The 26273-nt window shown below is 39.5% G+C and overlaps 1 non-coding gene across 1 annotated transcript; it reads right to left on the bottom strand.

The window, feature by feature from the left end:
- Positions 1-4640: 4640 nt before the first annotated feature.
- On the bottom strand, positions 4641-4748 carry LOC112713830 (small nucleolar RNA R71). Its single transcript, XR_003158791.1, has one exon. It is a non-coding gene; the product is annotated as a small nucleolar RNA R71 (small nucleolar RNA).
- Between the last annotated feature and the right edge of the window lie 21525 nt (positions 4749-26273).

Genomic DNA, 26273 nt, shown 5'->3' with positions numbered 1-26273 from the left:
AATGGAATGGGTGTGGTGTTTTCTGCAGTGTCTGCGCCTTTTGGTGCTTTCTCCTGTGATTGAGCTTCTTCTCTCTCAGCTATGTCCTGTATGTCCTCTTTCTCTTCAACATCTTCTAATTCCACAACCTCTTTAGCTGAGGCATGTTCTGGTGGGCTTGGTTCCTCCTGACTTCTCTCCTGCCGTGTGGTTCCAGACCTTAGGGTGATGGCATTAATACCACGCTTTGGGTTGGGGAATGGTTGAGAGGGGAGTCCACCAGAGCTTGAGGACTGGTTACTGGAATTTTGCGTTGATCCCATCTGTGAGACAAGAGTTTGTAAAGTAGAAGCGAAAGTATTCAGAGTTGCTTTAATACTTTCTTCCATAGCCTGATGTCTCTGATCAATGGCTTGTAGTAAGTCAGTATTAGGGGATGAAGAGATGCTAGTGGTCTGAGAGGTTTGCTGAGGGGCTTAAGGTTGTCTTAAATGAGGAGCTCTATAAGGTTGATTCTGCTGCCTATTGTTATTGTTATTCCACCTCTGATTTCCATTGTTATCTCTGCCTCCTCTGTTAGAATTGTCCCTCCAACCCAGGTTAGAATTGTCTATCCAGCCTTGGTTGGAATTATCCTGCCATCCTTGGTTATAATTGCCACCTTGATTGTACCCTTGATTGGGGCGGTCATAAAAGTTGTGAGTGGCTGCTATAGTATTGTCTTCTGGTTGGAGCTGCGGACACTCATCGGTATAGTGACTATAATATGTACAGACGCCGCACACTCTTTGTGGGACTAACTGCTGGTTGTGCTGTGGTGGAGAAGGCTGAACTTGCTGAGGTTGTTGTTGATTCAGTTGCATCTGTTTCAGCAAGTTAGTAATTTCACATAGATTCTGGGCTATAGTGGTGGTCTCTGTATTAGTGGATACCTCCGCAATAGCTCTTGACCGATGATGAGCGGATAATTTGTACGCTTTTTGGCATTGTTTTTAGTATGTTTTTAGTATGATCTAGTTAGTTTTTAGTATATTTTCATTAGTTTTTAGTTAAAATTCACTTTTCTGGACTTTACTATGAGTTTGTGTGTTTTTCTGTGATTTCAGGTATTTTCTGGCTGAAATTGAGGGACCTGAGCAAAAATCTGATTCAGAGACTAAAAAGGACTGCAGATGCTGTTGGATTCTGACCTCCCTGCACTCGAAGTGGATTTTCTGGAGCTACAGAAGCCCAATTGGCGCGCTCTCAACGGCGTTGGAAAGTAGACATCCTGGGCTTTCCAGCAATATATGATAGTCCATACTTTGCCCAAGATTTGATGGCCCAAACCGGCGTTCAAAGTTACCTTCAAGATTTCCAGCGTTAAACGCCGGAACTGGCACCCAAATGGGAGTTAAACGCCCAAACTGGCACTAAAGCTGGCGTTTAACTCCAAGAAGAGTCTCTACACGAAAATGCTTCATTGCTCAGCCCAAGCACATACCAAGTGGGCCCAGAAGTGGATTTTTATGTCATTTACTCATTTCTGTAAACCTTAGGCTACTAGTTTTCTATAAGTAGGACCTTTTACTATTGTATTTAAAATCTTTTGATCACTTGAGATCTCTAGATCATCTTTGGATGTCTAGTTCTTAGATCATTGGGAGGCTGGCCTCACGGCCATGCCTAGACCTTGTTCTTATGTATTTTCAACGGTGGAGTTTCTACACACCATAGATTAAGGTGTGGAGCTCTGCTGTACCTCGAGTATGAATGTGATGATCCGTGACACTCATCATCATTCTCACTTATAAACGTGTGACTGACAACCACCTCCGTTCTACCTTCGATTGGGTGAATATCTCTTGGATTCCTGATTGCACGATGCATGGTTGATCGCCTGACAACCGAGTGCTCGCCTGACAACCGAGCCAACCATTCCGTGAGATCAGAGTCTTCGTGGTATAGGCTAGAACTGATGGCGGCATTCAAGAGAATCCGGAAGGTCTAACCTTGTCTGTGGTATTCTGAGTAGGATTCAATGATTGAATGACTGTGACATGCTTCAAACTCCTAGCAGGCGGGGCGTTAGTGACAGACGTAAAAGAATCACTGGATTCTATTCCGGCCTGACCGAGAACCGACAGATGATTAGCCATGCTGTGACAGAGCATAGGAACATTTTCACTGAGAGGATGGGAGGTAGCCACTGACAACGGTGAAACCCTACATAAGCTTGCCATGGAAAGGAGTAAGAAGGATTGGATGAAGACAGTAGGAAAGCAGAGAGACGGAAGGGAAGGCATCTTCATGCACTTATCTGAAGTTCCTACCAATGAATTACATAAGTACCTCTATCTTTATCTTTATGTTTTTATGCGTTCATCATCATATCCATTTGAGTTTGCCTGACTAAGATTTACAAGATGACCATAGCTTGCTTCATACCAACAATCTCTGTGGGATCGACCCTTACTCGCGTAAGGTTTATTACTTGGACGACCCAGTACACTTGCTAGTTAGTTGTGCGAAGTTGTGTTTATGCCATGGTATTGAACACCAAGTTTTTGGGGTTCATGACCGGGGATTATTTGAGTTGTGAAAAGTATTGATCACAATTTCGCGCTACCAAGTTTTTGGCGCCGTTGCCGGGGATTGTTGAGTTTGGACAACTGAAGGTTCATCTTGTTGCTTAGATTAGGTATTTTTCTTCAGAGTTCTTAAGAATGAATTCTAGTGTTTCAAGGTGATGTTCTTATCATCACCAAAGCTGATTGATCTTCATCAATTTAGCTCTTGAATGCAATGTTCTGCTGAAGCTTGGCTGACCATGTCTAATTCCTTTAGACTGAAGCTTTAGACTAACATTGCATAATTCATGGGATTCTCATTAAGAATTTTGATATCTTTTTCCACTTAATATTTGAAAAACACAAAAAAAATAAAAAAAATCATAAAATCCAAAAATTTCTTGTTTGAGTCTAGTGTCTCATGTTAAGTTTGGTGTCAACTGCATGCATCCATTCATGTGTTCTTAAGGATCTTCAAATAATTCTTGATGATTTCTTACTCTGATCTTTGAATTCTCTTGACTTGAGTGTTTTGTGTGTCTCATATGCATTCTCATTAGTGTCAGTAGTATACAAACTGCTAAGTTTGGTGTCTTGCATGCACTGTTATTTGATTCTTGTTGCATTTTGATTTATCCTTATTATTAAAAAATCCAAAAACATTTGTAATTTGTGTCTTTTCAAGTCAATAATACAGAGAATTGAAGATTCAGAACATTCAGCAGAGGAATTGCACAGAAAAAGCTGGGCGTTCAAAACGCCCAGTGAAGAAGGACAGACTGGCGTTTAAACGCCAGCCAGGGTACCTGGTTGGGCGTTTAACGCCCAAAAGGGTATAGTTTTGGGCGTTAAACGCCAGAATGTGCACCATTCTGGGCATTTAACGCCAGGATGGCTAAAGGGGGAAGATTTTGTTTTCAAATCAAATTTTTTTCAAGTTTTCAAAGTTTTTCAAAATCAAATCTTTTTTCAAATCAATTTTTCAATCAAATCTTTTTCAAAATCAATTTCTTTCTATTTTCAAAGATACTTACTATCAATTAATGATTTGATTCAACATTTCAAGTATGTTGCCTTTTCTGTTGAGAAAGGTTTAATGTTTGAATCATATCTTTTCTTGTTAGTCAAGTTTTTAATTTTCAAAATCAAATCTTTTTAAAATGCTTTTCAAATCATATCTTCTCAATCACATCTTTTTAAAACTAATCATTTTTTCTTAACCACATCTTTTTCAAAATATTTTTCAATCAAATCTTTTTGATTTCTAATTTTAAAATCTTTTTCAAAAAATCACTTGATTTCTTTTCCACTTTCATTTTCGAAAATCAAGTATTGTTTTCAAAAATGTTTTCAAAATCTTTTACTTAATTTTCGAAAATTACTTCCCTCCTTCTCACATACTTCTATTTATGGACTAACACTATCCCTTAATGCAAAATTCGAACTCCATCTTCTTTGATAAGTTCGAATTTTCTACTTCTGTCTTCTACTCTTCTTTTCCTCTGACACTTCAAGGAATCTCTATACTGTGACATAGAGGATTCCACATTTTCTTGTTCTCTTCTCTTTCTTATGAGCAGGAACAAAGACAAAGGCATTCTTGTTGATGCTGATCCTGAACCTGAAAGGACCTTGAAGAGAAAGCTAAGAGAAGCCAAAGCACAACTCTCTTTAGAGGACCTGACCGAATTCTTCAAAGAAGAAGAACACATGGCAGCCGAAAACAACAATGCCAACAATGCAAGGAAGGTGCTGGGTGACTTTACTGCACCTACTCCCGATTTCTATGGGAGAAGCATCTCTATCCCTGCCATTGGAGCAAACAACTTTGAGCTTAAGCCTCAATTAGTTTCTCTAATGCAACAGAATTGCAAGTTCCATGGACTTCCATTGGAAGATCCTCATCAGTTTTTAGCTGAGTTCTTGCAAATCTGTGACACTGTCAAGACTAATGGAGTTGACCCTGAGGTCTACAGACTTATGCTATTCCCTTTTGCTGTAAGAGACAGAGCTAGAACATGGTTGGACTCTCAACCTAAAGAAAGCCTGGACTCTTGGGAAAAGCTAGTCAATGCCTTCTTGGCAAAGTTCTTTCCACCTCAAAAATTGAGTAAGCTTAGAGTGGAAGTCCAAACCTTCAGACAGAAGGAAGGAGAATCCCTCTATGAAGCTTGGGAAAGATACAAACAATTTATCAGAAAGTGTCCTTCTGATATGCTTTCTGAATGGAGCATCATAGGTATTTTCTATGATGGTCTCTCTGAACTATCCAAGATGTCTTTGGATAGCTCTGCTGGAGGATCTCTTCATTTGAAGAAGACGCCTACTGAAGATCAAGAACTGATTGAAATGGTTGCAAATAACCAATTCATGTATACTTCTGAAAGGAATCCTGTGAACAATGGGACTAGTCAGAAGAAAGGAGTTCTTGAGATTGACACTCTGAATGCCATATTGGCTCAGAACAAAATATTGACTCAACAAGTCAATATGATTTCTCAAAGTCTATCTGGAATGCAAAATGCACCAAGCAGTACTAAGGAAGCTTCATCTGAGGAAGAAGCTTATGATCCTGAGAATCCTTCAATGGAAGAGGTGAATTACATGGGAGAACCCTATGGAAACACCTATAATCCTTCGTGGAGAAATCATCCAAATTTTTCATGGAAGGATCAACAGAGACCTCAACAAGGTTTCAATGACAATAATGGTGGAAGAAACAGGTTTAGCAATAGCAAGCCTTTTCCATCATCTTCTCAGCAACAGACAGAGAGTTCTAAGCAGAATAACTCTGACTTAGCAACCATGGTCTCTGATCTGATCAAAACCACTCAAAGTTTCATGACTGAAACAAGATCCTCCATTAGAAATTTGGAGGCACAAGTGGGTCAGCTGAGCAAGAAAATTACTGAACTCCCTCCTAGTACTCTCCCAAGCAATACAGAAGAAAATCCAAAATGAGAGTGCAAGGCCATCAACATGGCCGAATTTTGGGAGGAAGGAGAGGCAGTGAACGCCACTGAGGAAGGCCTCAATGGGTGTCCACTGGCCTCCAATGAGTTCCCCAATGAGGAATCATGGGAATCTGAGGCTCAAACTGAGACCATAGAGATTCCATTGGACTTACTTCTGCCATTCATGAGCTCTGATGAGTATTCTTCCTCTGAAGAGGATGAGTATGTCCCTGAAGAGCAAGTTGCTAAATACCTTGGAGCAATCATGAAGCTAAATGACAAGTTATTTGGAAATGAGACTTGGGAGGATGAACCCCCTTTGCTCACCAAAGAACTGGATGACTTGTCTAGGCAGAAACTGCCTCAAAAGAGACAAGATCCTGGGAAGTTTTCAATACCTTGTACCATAGGCACCATGACCTTCAAGAAGGCCTTGTGTGACTTAGGGTCAAGTGTAAACCTCATGCCTCTCTCTGTAATGGAGAAGTTAGGGATCTCTGAGGTGCAAGCTGCAAAAATCTCACTAGAGATGGCAGACAATTCAAGAAAACAAGCCCATGGACTTGTAGAGAATGTTCTGATTAAAGTTGAAGACCATTACATCCCTACTGATTTCATAGTCCTAGAGACTGGGAAGTGCATGGATGAATCCATCATCCTTGGCAGACCCTTCCTAGCCACAGCAAAGGCTGTGATTGATGTTGATAGAGGAGAGTTGATCATTCAAGTGAATGAAGAATCCTTGGTGTTTAAGGCCCAAGGATATCCCTCTGTCACCATAGAGAGGAAGCATGAAGAGCTTCTCTCAAATCAGAGCCAAACAGAGCCCCCATAGTCAAACTCTAAGTTTGGTGTTGGGAGGCCACAACCAAACTCTAAGTTTGGTGTTGAACCCCCACATTCAAACTCTAAGTTTGGTGTTGGGAGGTTCCAACATGGCTCTGAGCATTCCTGAGGCTCCATGAGAGTCCTCTGTCAAGCTACTGACATTAAAGAAGCGCTTGTTGGGAGGCAACCCAATGTTTTATAATTAACTATTTTCTTTTGTTATTTTATATTTTTTGTAGATTGATGATCATGAGAAGTCACAAAATCAATGAAAAAAGCAAAAACAGAATGAAAAACAGGAAGAAAAATAGCACACCCTGGAGGACGCACCCACTGGCGTTTAAACGCCAGTGAGGCTAGCTGTTGGGCGTTTAACGCCCAGTCTGGCACCATTCTGGACGTTTAACGCCAGAAAGGGGCACCAGACTGGCGTTAAACGCCAGAAAAGGCAAGAAGCTGGCGTTAAACGCCAGAAATGGGCACCAGCCCGGCGTTTAACGCCAGAATTGGCACAAAACGAGATTTTGCTTGCCATTTGGTGCAGGAATGACTTTTCCTTGACACCTCAGGATCTGTGGACCCCACAGGATCCCCACCTACCCTACCACCCTCTCTCTCTTCTTCACCCATTCACCAATCACCTCAACACCTCTTCCCCAAAAACCCTTCACCTATCAAATCCCATCTTTCTCTTCACCACTCACATCCATCCTTCATAAAACCCCACCTACCTCACCATTCAAATTCAAACCACTTTCCCACCCAAACCCACCCTCAAGTGACCGAAACCTACCCTTTGCCTCTCCTATATAAACCCTCCTTCACTCCTTCATTTTCACACAACATACACACCACTTCTCCCCTTCTTGGCCGAAAACACAAACCATTCCCTTTCTCCTCATTTCGTCTTCTTCTCCTCTCTTCTTTCTTCTTTTGCTCGAGGACGAGCAAACATTTTAAGTTTGGTGTGGTAAAAGCATTGCTTTTTGTTTTTCCATAACCATTTATGGCATCCAAGGCCGGAGAAACCTCTAGAAAGAGGAAAGGGAAGGCAAAAGCTTCCACCTCCGAGTCATGGGAGATGGAGAGATTCATCTCAAGGGTGCATCAAGACCACTTCTATGAAGTTGTGGCCTTGAAGAAGGTGATCCCTGAGGTCCCTTTTTCACTCAAAAAGGGTGAATATCCGGAAATCCGACGTGAGATCCGAAGAAGAGGTTGGGAAGTTCTTACCAACCCCATTCAACAAGTCGGAATCTTGATGGTTCAAGAGTTCTATGCCAATGCATGGATCACCAAGAACCATGATCAAAGTGTGAACCCGAATCCAAAGAATTATCTTACTATGGTTCGGGGGAAATACTTGGATTTTAGTCCGGAAAGTGTGAGGGTGGCGTTCAACTTGCCTATGATGCAAGGAGATGAACATCCGTACACTAGAAGGGTCAACTTTGATCAAAGGTTGGACCAAGTCCTCACAATCATATGTGAAGAGGGCGCCCAATGGAAGAGAGATTCAAGAGGGAAGCCGGTTCAATTGAGAAGGCATGACCTCAAACCCGTGGCTAGAGGATGGTTGGAGTTTATCCAACGCTCAATCATTCCCACTAGCAACCGGTCCGAAGTTACCATAGACCGGGCTATCATGATTCATAGCATCATGATTGGAGAAGAAATAGAAGTTCATGAGGTTATAGCCCAAGAACTCTATAAGGTGGCGGACAAGTTCTCTACCTTGGCAAGGTTAGCCTTCCCTCATCTCATTTGTCACCTCTGTTATTCAGTTGGAGTTGACATAGAGGGAGACACCCCTATTGATGAGGACAAGCCCATCACTAAGAAGAGGATGGAACACACAAGAGACCCCACTCATCATGAGATCCCTGAGATACCTCAAGGGATGCACTTTCCTCCACAAAACTATTGGGAGCAACTAAACACCTCCCTAGGAGAATTGAGTTCCAACATGGGACAACTAAGGGTGGAGCATCAAGAACACTCCATCATCCTCCATGAAATTAGAGAAGATCAAAGAATCATGAGAGAGGAGCAACAAAGACAAGGAAGAGACATTGAGGAGCTCAAGCACTCCATAGGATCTTCAAGAGGAAGAAAGAGCCGCCATCACTAAGGTGGACCCGTTCTTTGATTTCCTTGTTCTTTATTCTTCTGTTTTTCGAATTTTATGCTTATGTTTATCTATGTTTGTGTCTTGTGATCATTAGTGTCTTAGTGTCTATGCCTTAAAGTTATTAATGTCCTATGAATCCATCACCTCTCTTAATAAAAACGTGCTTAATTGAAAAAGAAAAAGAATTGCATGAATTTTGAATTTTATAACAGTTTAATTATTTTGATGTGGTGGCAATATTTTTGTTTTCTGAATGTATGCTTAAACAGTGCATATGTATCTTGAATTTGTGGTTCATGAATGTTGGCTCTTGAAAGAATGATGAAAAAGGAGACATGTTACTGAGGATCTGAAAAATCATTACAATGATTCTTGAAGCAAGAAAAAGCAAAAAAAAAATCGAAAAAAAAGGGAGAAAAAGAAAAGAAAACGAAAAAAAGAGAGAAAAAAAAGAAATAAAGTTGTGATCCAAGGCAAAAAGAGTGTGCTTAAGAACCCTGGACACCTCTAATTGGGGACTCTAGCAAAGCTGAGTCACAATCTGAAAAGGTTCACCCAATTATGTGTCTGTGGCATGTATGTATCCGGTGGTAATACTGGAAGACAGAGTGCTTTGGGCCACAGCCAAGACTCAATAAGTAGCTATGTTCAAGAATCATCATACTTAACTAGGAGAATCAATAACACTATCTGGATTCTGAGTTCCTAAAGAAGCCAATCATTCTGAATTTCAAAGGATAGAGTGAGATGCCAAAACTATTCAGAGGCAAAAAGCTAAAAGCCCCGCTCATCTAATTAATACTGATCTTCATAGATATTTTTGGAATTCATTGCATATTCTCTTCTTTTTATCTTATTTGATTTTCAGTTGCTTGAGGACAAGCAACAATTTAAGTTTGGTGTTGTGATGAGCGGATAATTTGTACGCTTTTTGGCATTATTTTTAGTATGTTTTTAGTATGATCTAGTTAGTTTTTAGTATATTTTCATTAGTTTTTAGTTAAAATTCACTTTTCTAGACTTTACTATGAGTTTGTGTGTTTTTCTGTGATTTCAGGTATTTTCTGGCTGAAATTGAGGGACCTGAGCAAAAATCTGATTCAGAGACTAAAAAGGACTGCAGATGCTGTTGGATTCTGACCTCCCTACACTCGAAGTGGATTTTCTGGAGCTACAGAAGCCCAATTGGCGCGCTCTCAACGGCGTTGGAAAGTAGACATCCTGGGCTTTCCAGCAATATATGATAGTCCATACTTTGCCCAAGATTTGATGGCCCAAACCGGCGTTCAAAGTCACCTTCAAGATTTCCAGCGTTAAACGCCGGAACTGGCACCCAAATGGGAATTAAACGCCCAAACTGGCACTAAAGCTGGCGTTTAACTCCAAGAAGAGTCTCTACACGAAAATGCTTCATTGCTCAGCCCAAGCACACACCAAGTGGGCCCAGAAGTGGATTTTTATGTCATTTACTCATTTCTGTAAACCTTAGGCTACTAGTTTTCTATAAGTAGGACCTTTTACTATTGTATTTAAAATCTTTTGATCACTTGAGATCTCTAGATCATCTTTGGACGTCTAGTTCTTAGATCATTGGGAGGCTGGCCTCACGGCCATGCCTAGACCTTGTTCTTATGTATTTTCAACGGTGGAGTTTCTACACACCATAGATTAAGGTGTGGAGCTCTGCTGTACCTCGAGTATTAATGCAATTACTATTGTTCTTCCATTCAATTCCGCTTGTTCTTGTTCTAAGATATCACTTGTTCTTCAACTTAATGAATGTGATGATCCGTGACACTCATCATGATTCTCACTTATGAACGTGTGACTGACAACCACCTCCGTTCTACCTTCGATTGGGTGAATATCTCTTGGATTCCTGATTGCACGATGCATGGTTGATCGCCTGACAACCGAGTGCTCGCCTGACAACCGAGCCAACCATTCCGTGAGATCAGAGTCTTCGTGGTATAGGCTAGAACTGATGGCGGCATTCAAGAGAATCCGGAAGGTCTAACCTTGTCTGTGGTATTCTGAGTAGGATTCAATGATTGAATGACTGTGATGTGCTTCAAACTCCTAGCAGGCGGGGCGTTAGTGACAGACGCAAAAGAATCGCTGGATTCTATTCCGGCCTGACCGAGAACCGACAGATGATTAGCCATGCTGTGACAGAGCATAGGAACATTTTCACTGAGAGGATGGGAGGTAGCCACTGACAACGGTGAAACCCTACATAAGCTTGCCATGGAAAGGAGTAAGAAGGATTGGATGAAGACAGTAGGAAAGCAGAGAGACGGAAGGGAAGGCATCTTCATGCACTTATCTGAAGTTCCTACCAATGAATTACATAAGTACCTCTATCTTTATCTTTATGTTTTTATGCGTTCATCATCATATCCATTTGAGTTTGCCTGACTAAGATTTACAAGATGACCATAGCTTGCTTCATACCAACAATCTATGTGGGATCGACCCTTACTCGCGTAAGGTTTATTACTTGGACGACCCAGTACACTTGCTGGTTAGTTGTGCGAAGTTGTGTTTATGCCATGGTATTGAACACCAAGTTTTTGGGGTTCATGACCGGGGATTATTTGAGTTGTGAAAAGTATTGATCACAATTTCGCGCTACCGACTGACTTTGTCTCTGCCTATGATTCCTGATAGAGTCAGCTAACTCTCTGATCAATTGCCATGCTTCGTCCGTAGTCTTGTGCTTTTTCATAGAACCATTGCAAGCACCTTCCAGTGTGGTCCTATCTTGAGGTCTCAGACCCTGTGTAAAGTAACCGAGTAAGACTATCTTGTCAATCATATGACGGGGACATGCATTTCGAAGTGTATTGAAGTGTTCCAAGTATTCATAGAGGGTCTCAGATTCGTCCTAGACGATCATAGACATGTCCTTCCTTAGCTTATCAGCAATTTCAGCTGGAAAAAATTTATCCAGAAATTCGCTCCTAAGTGTATCCCAGTTGGAAATAGTTTCTTTGGGCTGAGTGTAGTACCACTCTCTTGCCTTTCCTTTCAGAGAAAATGGGAAGGCCTTTAATAGAATAGAGATTTCATCAGCTCCATCACACTTAACAGTAGAGCAAGCGGTCTGGAAATCCCTGAGATGCTTGATAGGCTCTTGAGCAGGTAAGCCATGAAATTTGGGCATTAAGTTGAGTAGTGACGATTTTATTTCAAAATCTACAGCTATTGCTGGATGGTGCGCCTGGAATGGTTGGAGCGTAAAATCAGGGGCTCCTTCCTCCTAAATGGTGACTCTTCTGGGTGCTGCCATGTCACCTGCACGTAAATGAACTGAATCAGCAGAAAAGAGGGTTGTTTCTTCCTTAAATGACGGTTCAGGTTCATCCTCAAAGAGGAGTCGCCTACGCCTAGCTTGCCTTATATGCGAAAGAGTTCTTTCAATTTCAGGGTCAAATGCTGGCAAGCTTGGATCAGGAAGCGAACGAGTCATTTAACGAAAGAAACGTGCAGTTCATAGTGATAGAATGAAAAGAAAAAATTGCAATAGAAATAAATACCAATCAATAAATTAACACACTGTTGCAACTCCCCGGCAACGGCGCCAAAAATTGATGCAGCGGAAATTGGTGAATTAAAAATTACTAAAATGTGTACGTTGCAAGTATAGTTCTTAACTCACCGGAAATCCACTTATCAATTTAGAAATATGTCACGGAAATTCAAATTTTAAATACTGGGAGTATGAATCCCAGGTCGTCTCCCAACGAGTTGCAGAAATGTATGCTATTTTATTAATCAGATGTTTTCAAAAAGGTTTGAGTTGAATAACAGGAATTTAAATTGATGAATTTGAACAATGTAAATAAAAGCCTTGACTAGGAGTTGATTAGTTAGAATCCCTATTACAGTTGGAATACTCTCAAGATTAATTGATAATTAAAAGTTATTCTGTTTTGTTATCCTTTACTAGGCAAAGGAAAGTCAAACAAGTTGGAATGCTACGTCTATTCACAAATTGCAACCCACTTAATTAAAAGGGATTGGTGTTAGTGACTAGAATGCAATCCAACAGTAATGATGAGCGGATAATTTATACGCTTTTTGGCATTGTTTTTAGGTAGTTTTTAGTAAGTTCAAGCTACTTTTAGGGATGTTTTCATCAGTTTTTATGTTAAATTCACATTTCTGGACTTTACTATGAGTTTGTGTGTTTTTCTATAATTTCTGGCTGAAATTGAGGGACTTGAGCAAAACTCTTATAGGAGGCTGACAAAAGACTGCTGATGTTGTTGGAATCTGACCTCCTTGCACTCGAAATGGATTTTCGGGAGCTACAAAACTTCAAATGGCGTGCTCTCAACGGCGTTGGAAAGTAGACATCCAGAGCTTTCCAGAAATATATAATAGTTCATACTTTATTTGGGAATTGACGATGTAAACTGGCGCTCAACGCCAGTTCCATGCTACTATCTGGAGTAAAACGCCAGAAACACGTCACGACCCGGAGTTGAACGCCCAAAACACGTTACAACTTGGTGTTCAACTCCAAAAGAAGCCTCAGCTTGTGGATAGATCAAGCTCAGCCCAAACACACACCAAGTGGGCCCTGGAAGTGGATTTATGCATCAATTACTTACTCCTGTAAACCCTAGTAGCTAGTCTAGTATAAATAGGATAGTTTACTATAGTATTAGACATCTTTGGTCTCAGATTTATTTTATTCTTCATCTGAGGAGACTATTGATCATGTTTTGGGGGGCTGGCCATTCAGCCATGCCTGAACCTTTCACTTATATATTTTCAACTGTGGAGTTTTTACACACCATAGATTAAGGGTGTGGAGCTCTGCTGTACCTCAAGTTTCAATGCAATTACTATTATTTTCTATCCAATTCGAATTATTCATATTCTAAGATATTCATTGCACTTCAACTTGATGAATGTGATGATCCGTGACACTCATCATCATTCTCACCTATGAACACGCGTGATTGACAACCACTTCCGTTCTACCTTAGGCCGGGCGCGTATCTCTTAGATTCCTTAAACAGATTCTTCGTGGTATAAGCTACATTGATGGCGGCATTCATGAGAATCCGGAAAGTCTAAACCTTGTCTGTGGTATTCCGAGTAGGATTCTGGGATTGAATGACTGTGACGAGCTTCAAACTCCTGAAGGCTGGGCATTAGTGACAGACGCAAAAGAATCAAGGGATTCTATTCCAACCTGATTGAGAACCGACAGATGATTAGTCGTGCTGTGACAAAGCATTTGGACCTTTTTCACTGAGAGGATGGGATGTAGCCATTGACAACAGTGATGCCTTACATACAGCTTGCCATGGAAAGGAGTAAGAAGGATTGGATGAAGCAGTAGGAAAGCAGAGATTCAGGAGGAGTACAGCATCTCCATACACCTATCTGAAATTCCTGTAACGACCCAACTCCCAGTATGCCATGGTCATACAAGAAGCTAAGTGTTACTAACTTATCCTTCCTAATTGTTATCTATTATTTAATATTTGAGCCTATTCCTTGTTAGAGCGATGCCAATTTTACGAGTAATTTTTTTATTTGTTACGGACGTTCAGGTAAAATAAACAAGCGTACAATGAGAGTAATAGAAAAGTGGCATAAAGAAACATAGAAATACAGCTGATAATATACATCATGTACACTATAACAAAACATGTAGCGTTTACACAAGATCAAGTCAGTTTACATCCTCGTCATCCTACGTAGCTAATATTTACACGACACTCCCAGGGCCTGGCCCATACAAAAAGCCGCTAAACTGGCACCCAGTCTAGCCTAACCACTATATAGCTCCTAGCTCTCGGGTGTACTAACACAAGTGAGAGACTAACTATCAGATAATGTTAGACTAGAGTGTCATCAAAAGAATGCCCCTGCCGCAGTCAAACTATATCTACTCGTGGCCGTTCAGAGAATTGCCGTGAGGCTTGTCCATCTCCTCATCCTGCTTTATCTCTATCTCAGGATCGTCCTCCTCCTCATCATCCGCAACTACAACTATACCCTCAGATCCACCAGAAACACTACTGTCACTATGTACAAAACCATTCGCGAGCACAGGTCCGTTCGCGTATATAGGAGCTACCCCATCGTCCGATAGTGCCGGCTCATCAGGCTGTGGAAAGTCAGGGATCGGCTCAGGGGGAAAGTCCCTCTCTGGTGGTATCACAGGTACGTAGTCACCAGCTAACTCGGGCTCATCAGGAATGATAGGCTCAGGTTCCACTTCATTCAAAGGTTGAGCTGGTATAGGGTGCTCGGGGTCATCAGGAAAAGGATGTACAGGTGCGTCAGGATGTAACCAGGATAAGGAAAAGTCGTAAGGAGCATCAGGGTCAAAATGCGGGCTAGACAGAGGATGTTGAAAAGCTCAATTAGGTAACACATATCGTCTAATACGAGGCTCGAATCCCATGATGAAGTAACTGTGATGTACCAGATCCTCGTAGACGTAAGGGTCCTCGAACTCATAGAAGATCACGCCCGTCTCCATCTGAGGGGGAGGAAGGGAGAGAAGGGGTAAGAACTGGGGAGTCCTTAGTAGGGTTGGGGTTATTAGTTACGTTCATTTATTTGGGGTCGATTAGCAGACGAATAACATAATATAGCGAAACAGTAAACAGAAGATAAAGATAGAAATAGAAAGTAGAGACAACAGAACACAAGCAGAAGAACACAAGGAAATAAAGCACACACATAGCACTCAAGCAGACAAACATAAAGAAATAGTTCACACACAAGAAGAAAAGCAACAGAGAATGATGCACAGACAAGAATGATGCATGTCTAGCACTAGTACAGGCCATGAGCTCATGTGTCGGTTGGCTGCCCGCAATCCCGACATTTATCCAGTCACGAGTAATCCCAATTTCCCGGATACAATTTTCCGTTCCTAAATAAATGCGCATATAATAATAGCCGCTCATTTGAGACAGCCTCTGCTTACTGCAGGAAAATATATATATACTCTGCTCTGCTCTGGGGAAGCGGAAAATAGCTGTAGGTAACTTAGTTTCCCTACAGAAGCTCTGGGTTGCATTAAGCAACTAATATATATTAAATATAGCTCTGGGTTGCATCAAGCAACTAATATATATAAATATCTCTTTACTCTGTTCTGGTTTCCCTTTTCTCTGTATCTCTTTACTCTGTTTTAATTACTCTGTTCTCTGTATCTCTTTTCTCTTCTCTGATTACTCTTTTCATCTGTATCTATATTACTCTTTTTCTCTTTATCTCTTTATTTTATTCCGGTTACTCTGTTTTCTGTGTTTCTCTACTCTACTCTGATTTCCCTGCTTAACGTATGTATTTAAAGCTTATGTAAATTTCGGTATGAATAGTTAACCTGTACCAAATATAGGTTCATTAAGTCTATACTGAAACAGTTTAACTTTTCATATTATACCTAACCCTAGTCGCAACTCAAGTACTAAGTTGCCCTAGTTCGTTCACTAGTCTTTGTCTGTTTTTCTGTCGTTAAAACGTTACAGACTTTTTCTTTGGTTTTTATCTTTTCTTTGAGTTTTATCTTTCTTTTATCTTTACCTTACTAATATGTTCTTACCACTCCCTAAGTGTTTTATAAAAGTAATTAGGAGAATTCTGCACTTAAAGTTGTCTTTCTAAAGCTTTTACGGAAAACTGCCTTTTCGCATTATTTTATTATTTTTATTAAAATATTATTTTTATTTAAATATTATTATTTAATATTTTATTATTTTTTATTATTTTATCATTAAATTTTCAAAAATTAACTTACCTTTTACTTTTAACCTTTAAAATTCACTTTTTACCACCCGTAACTTTTAATATTTCTACTTTTACCACCCTAACTTTCAGAAATTACCAAACAACCCCTTAAATACCAAAAATTTTACTTCCTTGCCCTTTTTAAGATCTAAGGCCTGTTCTTCATTGTTCTTCATCACACTCAAAGTGTTCTTCATATTCTTCATAAATTCTTCAGATTCTTTCTCTGTTTTTACCCGTTTTTCAGTCTTTTCAGCAACCGATTTTTACTACAATTCATAATAAATTAGCAGCAACTAAAACCCCATCTTTTCTTCATGATTTCAAAACAAATTGAACCTCAATTTAAGCTTAGGGTTTCGTTTTTCCAGCTGCCCAAGAACATGAACTTTAAAGCTCGAATTTCATCAAATTTCATCAGGATTTCACCAAATTTTCACCAAGAATCAATCATATATGCAACCAATTTTTAGCACAGCCAAATAATACAACATTCACACATCTCAAACACAAATAATCAAGATTAATTTTGTGACACCCTACCTGGTTTTTCTGCTCCTAATTCAATTAAACTTTCAGGTGGTCCCTAAGCACTTTTTCCTCCTAAATCACATCAAGAAAACACATATTTAACCATGTTTCCTTGAAACCGAATCAAAAGAGAGATGGTGCAGCCAACTCACCTTGATCCCAGCCTTGATAATTCATATGATCATGTAGAGAAAGAAGTGAGGATCATTTTGGTCGGATTGGAATTTAGATTTGAGTTTTAGTTCAGCAGAAATCAAGCTTTGAAGATTTGGAACTAAGAACTTTTCTCTCTTTTTCTCTCTACCTATTTTCGGCCACAAAGTGAAAATGAGCCAGCCTTGGGGGTTTTGGGGGTGTAGGGTGAGTTGTGATTGGTTGGCTTGGAGGTGGATTAAAATAATATTAAAATATCTCAGGTGTATAACTACTAAAACTAGATGTATCTGAACACTTGCAAAAACATCTCTAAAAATTATTTTCTGAGCTACTAGCATAAATGACACTAGTAACATATTTATTATGAGAATAAAACATGAATAATGAGGCCTTAGCATTGCTAAAGTCATCAGAGAGTGCTGGTGCTAAGCTGCACCAGTAAACTGTGAACCCGGTTAAACCGATTTTCTGTTTTTAACTAAAACTGACCAGGTAACCTTATAATATCATTCAAGAAGCTTCTAATACTCATATAATGATGATATTACCCTATTATCTCTCTTCTCTCATGAATCGAGTCCGGTTCGTCAAACTGAGACTATTTACAAAAAACCGGATCAAAACTCCTAACCGATACGGTTCAAAAACTATGTTCTTCATAACTGCATTATCGAGCTTGCCTCATAAAAGGTTCTAGCTTAAAGATGACATAATGACAATTAGGATTGATATTCTTGATGATATATCAAAGGTTTTTCCTTTACTGATCTTCCGGAGAAATTCGTGCTTTCAGAAAAGGTCTTGCGTACTCGAAAATCGGGGTTGTTACAATTCCCATCATGGAAATACATGAGTAACTTTATCTTTATTTTATGTTTATTTACTATTATTTGATTTTCCAAATTCCATAATTTATTTAAATCCGCCTGACTGAGATTTACAAGATGACCATAGCTTGCTTCATACCAACAATCTCTGTGGGATCGACCCTTTCTCACGTAAGGTTTATTACTTGGACGACCCAGTACACTTGCTGGTTAGTTGAACGGAGTTGTGACCACACATAGTAAAGAGCTATTATCTCGAATTAAATTTCATACAAGTACAAAGAGTACAACATTGATGATCACAATTTCGTCCACCAAGTAACCCAATTACAATCCTTCTTTCAATCCTTCCAACTCAATTGGTTCCTTTCAATCAACTCCTCATCAAGTTAGGGAACTACTCGCTCATTGTGAATGCAAAATTCATAACATATGAGAAGAATTTAAAGAAAGACATTGTAAATAGAAATTAAAAATAATCCAATTAAAATAAGAATAATCCTTATATTGAATAAATCCTAATAATATTCCAATGGTAAAATTAACAAAGCAAAGGACATGGAAGAGTAAAGCCAAGTAAAGAAAATGAATTAGAATGACGAAGTCTTGATGAGGTAATGGCTCTTCTCAATATCCCAATGCAAAAGCAGTAGAAAAATAATATCCTAAGAGTACCAATTGTGTAGAGAGAAAACCTAGAGGAGGAGTAAAACTAGATCTAAAAACTCAAAATTGTGTAGAATGAATGTTGTCCTTCGTTTCTACATGTTCTCTGGCTCTAGTCTGCTGTTCTGGGCCGAGAACTGGGTCAAAACAGGGCCCAAAATTGCCCCCAGCGAAATCTGCAGATTATGCAGATCGCGCATGTCACGCGATCGCGTCGTCCACGCGGACGCGTCATTCGCATTTTTCCGTGCCACGCTTTCGCGTCGTCCACGCCTCCATGTCACTTGTGCTTTTCCTTTCCGCGCGGTCGCGTGAGCCATGCGGCCGCGTCACTGCGATTTCTCCTCTTCCGTGCGAACGCATGAGCCATGCGGCCGCGTCACTTCTCGCTGGTTGTCTCCTCAATTTCTTGTGTTCCTTCCATTTTTGCTAGCTTCCCTTCCAATCTCCAACTCATCGATGCCCTATAAAGCCTGAAACACTCAACACACAGATCACGGCATCGAATGGGATAAAGGAGAACTAAAATGCATAATAAAAAGTCTCTAGGAAGTAGTTTTCAACCATGTAATAATTCCAGGAAGGAAATATAAATGCATGCTAAATTAATGAATAAGTGGGTAAGGATCATGATTAAACCACATAATTATACATAATATAAACCATAAAATAATGGTTTATCAGTCGTCCAAGTAATACCTTACGTGAGTAAGGGTCGATCCCACGGAGATTGCCGACTTGAAGCAAGCTATGGTCATCTTATTATTCTTAGTTAGGATATCAATATGGTTCTTAGTTTTAATTGTGAAAAGTGAAAGAGGATGAAATGAATACTTGTTACGCAGTAATGGAGAATGGGTTGGAGTTTTGGAGATGCTCTGTCCTTTGAATTTTTGCTTTCATACTGTCTTCTTCTTCACGCACGCAGGTCTCCTTCCATGGCAAGCTGTATGTTGGTGGATCACCGTTGTCAATGGCTACCAGCCGTCCTCTCAGTGAAAAGGGTCCATGTACATGGCTAATCATCAATTACAGCAAATGGAAATAGTAATAATCTGTAGACATCCTGATCTACTTCCTTATCATGTACTATGTCAGCAATTTGTAAGAACTGTGCCAGAAACTCAGTAGGTTCTTCCTGTGGAAGACTGGAATACTAGCAATTTTGCTGCACTATGATAATGAGCTGAGGATTCAACTCAAAACTACTGACTCCGATGGAGGGTATACAGATACTATTCCATATGAAGCAGTAGTGGAGTTAGCATATGATCCCAGAGTCCTTCAGGACTGTTCATTTCCACTTAGGTCCATGATGGAGAAAGGGAGATGAAGTGGATTTATTTTATTATATTTATTTAAAATTTTTTTTGAAAAAATAAAATAAAATAAAAAACTAAATTAAATAAAAAAGATTTGAAAATATTTTATGAGGATTTTCAAACAAGTGAGGAGAGAGAAAGTGGTTAGGATGTTTTTGAAAAAGATATGATTTTTTAAAAATCTTAAAAGGATATAATTTGAAAAATTTTGACCAAGTCAACCTAAGGGATTCGAAAATTATGAGAAATTAAAGGAAAATATATTTTTTTATTTTTAAATTTTATTAAGGAGAAAAGCACACAAAAGACACAAGACTTAAAATTTTTAGATCCAATGCTCCTTGTTTTCGAAAATTTTGGAGGGAAAACACCAAGGCACACCAAACTTAAATTTTAAGATCAAAACATAAAGAAGACTCAAGAACACCTTGAAGACTCACAAGAACAACAAGAACAAAAGAAAGAACACCAAACTTAAAATTTTTAGAAAACCAAAATAAAATTTTCGAAAACTAAAGAAAAATTAACAAGAGAACACCAAACTTAAAATTTGGCACAAGATTTAATCAAAGAGAAATTATTTTTAAAAAGATTTTAGAAAGGAAGACTCAAATGAGCAACTATTCCCAAGAAAATAGACACATTCAACAAAAGCAAAGATTGAATAGATAAAAACTATTTTTTAGATGACAAAAACTTCAGTGCACAAAAGTTACACTCAGATTATGTAATTCCACATAACTAACCAGCAAGTGCACTGGGTCGTCCAAGTAATACCTTATGTGAGTAAGGATCGATCCCACGGAGATTGCCGGCTTGAAGCAAGCTATGGTTATCTTATTATTCTTAGTCAGGATATCAATAGTGGTTTTTAGTTTTAATTGTGAAAAGTGAAAGAGCATGAAATGAATACTTGTTACGCAGTAATGGAGAATGGGTTGGAGTTTTGGAGATGCTCTTTCCTTTGAATTTCTGCTTTCCTACAGTCTTCTTCTTCACGCACGCATGTCTCCTTCCATGGTAAGCTGTATGTTGGTGGATCACCGTTGTCAATGGCTACCAGCCGTCCTCTCAGTGAAAAGGGTCCATGTACATGGCTAATCATCTGTTGGTTCTCACTAATGTTGGAATAGGATCCATTGATCCTTTTGCGTCTGTCACCATGCCCAGTATTCATGAGTTTGAAGCTCGTCACAGTCATCCCTTCCCGGATCCTACTCGGAATACCACAGACAAGGTTTAGACTTTCCGAATCTCAGGAATGATGCCAATTGATTCTAGCTTATACCACGAAGACTCTGATCTCACGGATTTGAATGCTCTGTTGTCAGAAGAGACAGTCAAACTCGTGAGCCAAGAATCCAAGAGAAATCCATTCAATCTAAGGTAGAATGGAAGTGGTTGTCAGGCACACGTTCATAGGTTGAGAATGGTGATGAGTGTCACGGATCATCATATTCATCATGTTGAAGTGCGAATGAACATCTTAGAATAGTAACAAGCGTGATTGAATAGAAAACATAAATAATTGCATTAATTCATCGAGACACAACAGAGCTCCTCACCCCCAACCATGGGGTTTAGAGACTCATGCCATCAAAGATACAAATTCAGATGTAAAATGTCATGAGGTACAAAATAAATCTCTGAAAGTAGTTTTTATACTCAACTAGTAACCTAGGTTTACAGAAAATGAGTAGACTAAGATAGATAGTGCAGAAATCCACTTTCAGGGCCCACTTGGTGTGTGTTTGGGCTGAGCATTGAAGCTTTCACATGCATAGGCTGTTTTTGGAGTTAAACGCCAGGTTGTAACCTGTTTCTGGCGTTTAACTCTAGCTTGTAACCTGTTTCTGGCGTTTAACGCCATAATAGGGCAAAAAGCTGGCGTTGAACGCCAGTTTGCGTCATCTAAACTTGGGAAATGTATGAACTATTATATATTTCTGGAAATCCCTGGATGTCTAATTTTTAACGCAATTGAGAGCTCGTCATTTGGATTTCTGTAGCTCCAAAAATTCTATTTCAAGTGCCGAGAGGTCAGAATCCAACAGCATCTGCAGTATTTTTCAGCCTCTGAATTAGATTTTTGCTCAGGTCCCTAAATTTCATCCAGAAAATACCTGAAATTGCAGAAAAATACACAAATTCATAGTAAAGTCCAGAAATGTAATATAGTAAAAAGCAATTAAAACATATCAAAAACTAGCTAAGAACAATGCCAAAAAGCGTATAAATTATCCGCTCATCACAACACCAAACTTAAATTGTTGCTTATCCCCAAGAAACTAAAAATCAAAGAGGATAAAAAGAAGAGAATATACTATAAATTCCAAAATATCAATGAAAGTTAGCTCCAATTAGATGAGCGGGACTAGTAACTTTTTGCTTCTGAATAGTTTTGGAATCTCACTTTATCCCTTGAAGTTCAGAATGATTGGCATCTATAGAAACTCAGAATTCAGATAGTGTTATTGATTCTCCTAGTTTAGTATGTTGATTCTTGAACACAACTACTTTATGAGTCTTGGCCGTGGCCCTAAGCACTTTGTTTTCCAGTATTACCACCGGATACATGAATGCCACAGACACATGACTGGGTGAACCTTTTCAGATTGTGACTCAGCTTTGTTAAAGTCCCCAGTTAGAGGTATCCAGAGCTCTTAAGCACACTCTTTTTGATTTGGATCAAGACTTTAACCACTCAGTCTCAAGCTTTTCACTTGGACCTGCATGCCACAAGCACATGGTTAGGGACAGCTTGATTCAGCCGCTTAAGCCATGATTTTATTCCTTTAGGCCCTCCTATCTATTAATGCTCAAAGCCTTGGATCCTTTTTACCCTTGCCTTTTGGTTTAAATGGTTATTGGCTTTTTGCTCTTGCCTTTTGGTTTAAAGAGCTATTGGCTTTTTCTGCTTGCTTTTTCTTTTTCTTTCTTTTTCTTTTTCGACAATTTTTTTTTCACAAGCCTTGTTATTCACTGCTTTTTCTTGCTTCAAGAATTAATTTTATGATTTTTCAGATTATCAATAATATTTCTCTTTTTCATCATTCTTTCAAGAGCCAACAATTTTAACATTCATAAACAATAAGATTAAAAATATGCACTGTTCAAACATTCATTCAGAAAACAAAAAGTATTGTCACCACATCAATATAATTAAACTAATTTCAAGATAAATTTCAAAATTCATGTACTTCTTGTTCTTTTGTAGTTAGAAATATTTTTCATTTAAGAAAGGTGAAGGATTCATGGAGTTATTCATAGCTTTAAGACATAGACACTAGACACTAATGATCATGTAGTAAAGATACAAAACATAGCCAAACATGAAGCTCAAAATCGAAAACAAAAAAATAAATAGTCAAGGGGATTAAGGAATGAGTCCATCTTAGTGAAGGTGGCGTCTTCCTCTTGAAAAACCAATGGTGCTTGAGCTTCTCTATGTTTCTTCTTTGCCTTTGTTGCTCTTCCCTCATGGCTCTTTGATCTGCAGTCAAATGCTCTACCACTGAACTATGGACCCTTGAGATGAATCTCTCCATCTCTCAAGATTAGGAGGTGGAAGCAACTGCCTTCCTTTTCCTCTTTCTAGAGGTTTCCCCGGCCTTAGATGCCATAAATGGTTATAGAAAAACAAAAAGCAACACTTTTTTTCCACACCAAACTTAAAAGGTTTGCTCGTCCTTGAGCAAACGAAGAAAGAGGGGAGTAGATGGGGATCCTGTGGGGTCCACAGATCCTGAGGTGTCAAGGATTTCTCATTCCTAATCTATTTAGGCGTGTAAACACCCTTAGTGTGCAATCCTGGTGTTTAACGCCAGACTGCTGCTTGTTTCTAGTGTTAAACGCCAGCTTTTATTCCTTTCCTGGCATTTAACACCAAGATGTAACCTGTATCTGGCGTTAAATGCCAGCTTGATGCTTCTTTCTGGCGTTAAACGCCAGTCTGGTGCTTCTTTCCGGCATTAAACGCCAGTATAGTGCTTTTTTCTGGCGTTTAATGCCAGAATGGTGCCCAACTGGGCGTTAAATGCCCATTCTGCTACCCTTACTGGCGTTTAAACGCCAGTAAGCTCCTCCTCCATGGTGTGCTGTTTTTAATGCTATTTTTGATTTTGCTTTAATTTTTGTAGTTGTTTTTGTGACTCCACATGATCATTAACCTAAAGAAAACATAAAATAACATAGATAAATAAAATTGTGTTGCCTCCCAATAAGCGCTTCTTTAATGTTAATAGCTTGATAGTGAGCTTTATTCTAGTCTCAGTTTTGAGCATTCTTGCTCAATATTGCTTTCAAGATAATGTTTGACTCTCTATCCATTAACAATAAACTTTTTGTCAGAGTCAATATCCTGATGCTCTACATATCCATATGGTGACACACCTGTAATCACATATGGTCCTCTCCACCGAAATTTTAATTTCCCAGGGAATAGCCTGAGCCTAGAGTTAAACAGCAGAACCTTTTGTCCTGGCTCAAAGACTCTGGATGACAGTTTTTTGTCATGCCACCTTTTTGCTTTCTTCTTGTAAATTTTGGCATTTTCAAAGGCATTGAGTCTGAATTCCTCTAGCTCATTTAGCTGGAGCAATCTTTTCTCTCCAGCTAATTTGGCATCAAGGTTTAAGAATCTAGTTGCCTAGTAGGCTTTATGCTCCAGTTCCATGGGCAGGTGACAGGCCTTCCCATACACAAGCTGGTATGGAGAAGTTCCTATAGGAGTCTTGAATGCTGTTCTGTATGCCCATAGAGCATCATCCAAGCTCTTTGCCCAATCCTTTCTACAGGTAATTACAGTTCGTTTCAAGATTCTTTTTAGTTCTCTATTAGAGACTTTAGATTGCTCATTGGTCTGTGGATGATATGGAGTTGCCACTTGTGGCTAATCCCATATCGGACCATGGTGTTATAAAGTTGATTATTGCAGAAATGAGTGCCTCCATCACTCATTAGTGCTCTAGGGACACCAAATCTGCTAAAGATATATTTCTAGAGGAACTTTAGTACTGTCTTAGTATTGTTAGTGGGTGTTGCAATTGCCTCCACCCATTTAGATACATAGTCTACTGCCACCAGAATGTAAGTGTTTGAGTATGATGGTGGGAAAGGCCCCATGAAGTCAATACCCCATACATCAAACAACTCAATCTCTAAGATCCCTTGTTGAGGCATGGCGTAACTATAAGGCAGATTATTAGCTCTCTGGCAACTGTCACAGTTACGTACAAACTCTCGGGAGTCTCTATAGAGTGTTGGCCAGTAGAAGCCACATTAGAGGACCTTGGTGGCTGTTCGCTCACCTCCAAAATGTCCACCATATTGTGATATATGGCAATGCCATAGGATCTTCTGCGCCTCTTCTCTAGGCACGCACCTACAGATTATTCCGTCTGCGTATCCCTTAAAGAGATATGGTTCATCCCACAAGTAGTACTTCGCATCATAAAGTAATTTTTTCTTTTGCTGCCTACTGTACTCCTCAGAAATGAATCTTGCAGCTTTATAGTTTGCAATGTCTGCTAACCATGGTACTTCCTGAATGGCAAAGACTTGCTCATCCGGAAAGGTTTCAGAGATCTCAGTGAGGGGGAGAGACATCCCTTCTACTGGTTCTATCCGGGACAGGAGATCTGCTACTTGATTCTCTGTCCCTTTTCTGTCTCTTATTTCTATATCAAACTCTTGCAGAAGCAACACCCATCTTATGAGCCTGGGTTTTGAATCTTGCTTTGTGAGTAGATATTTAAGAGCAGCATGGTCAGTGTACACAATCACTTTTGATCCTACTAGATAGGATCTAAACTTGTCAATGGCATAAACCACTGCAAGCAGCTCTTTTTCTGTGGTTGTGTAATTCTTCTGTGCGTCATTTAGAACATGGCTAGCATAGTAAATGACGTGCAGAAGCTTATTATGCATCTGTCCTAATATTGCACCAATAGCATGGTCACTGGCATCACACATTAATTCAAAAGGTAATGTCCAGTCTGGTACAGATATGACAGGTGCTGTGAACAACTTAGCCTTCAGAGTCTCAAAAGCTTGCAGACACTCTGTGTCAAAGATAAATAGCATGTCAGCAGCTAGCAGGTTGCTTAGGGGTTTTGCAATTTTTGAAAAATCCTTTATAAACCTCCTATGGAATCCTGCATGTCCCAAAAAGCTTCTGATTGCCTTAACATTGGTAGTTGGTGGTAATTTTTCAATTACCTCTACCTTGGCTTGATCCACCTCTATCCCCTTGTTCAAAATTTTGTGTCCAAGGACAATTCCTTCAGTCACCATAAAGTGACATTTCTCCCAGTTTAAAACCAGGTTGGTCCCTTGGCACCTTTTCAGAAAAAGTGCTAGATGGTCAAGACAGGAGCTGAATGAATCTTCAAATACTGAGAAGTCGTCCATGAAGACTTCTAGAAAATTTTTCACCATATCAGAGAAAATAGAGAGCATGCATCTCTGAAAGGTTGCCGGTGCATTACACAGACCAAATGGCATCCTTCTGTAGGTAAATACTCCAGATGGACATGTGAATGCTATTTTCTCTTGATCCT

Source organism: Arachis hypogaea, chromosome 9 (assembly GCF_003086295.3).
Source record: "Arachis hypogaea cultivar Tifrunner chromosome 9, arahy.Tifrunner.gnm2.J5K5, whole genome shotgun sequence".
NCBI classification, from domain to species: Eukaryota; Viridiplantae; Streptophyta; class Magnoliopsida; order Fabales; family Fabaceae; genus Arachis; species Arachis hypogaea.
Note: the sequence above shows the minus strand (reverse complement) of the source record. Positions and strands in the feature narration are given on the sequence as shown.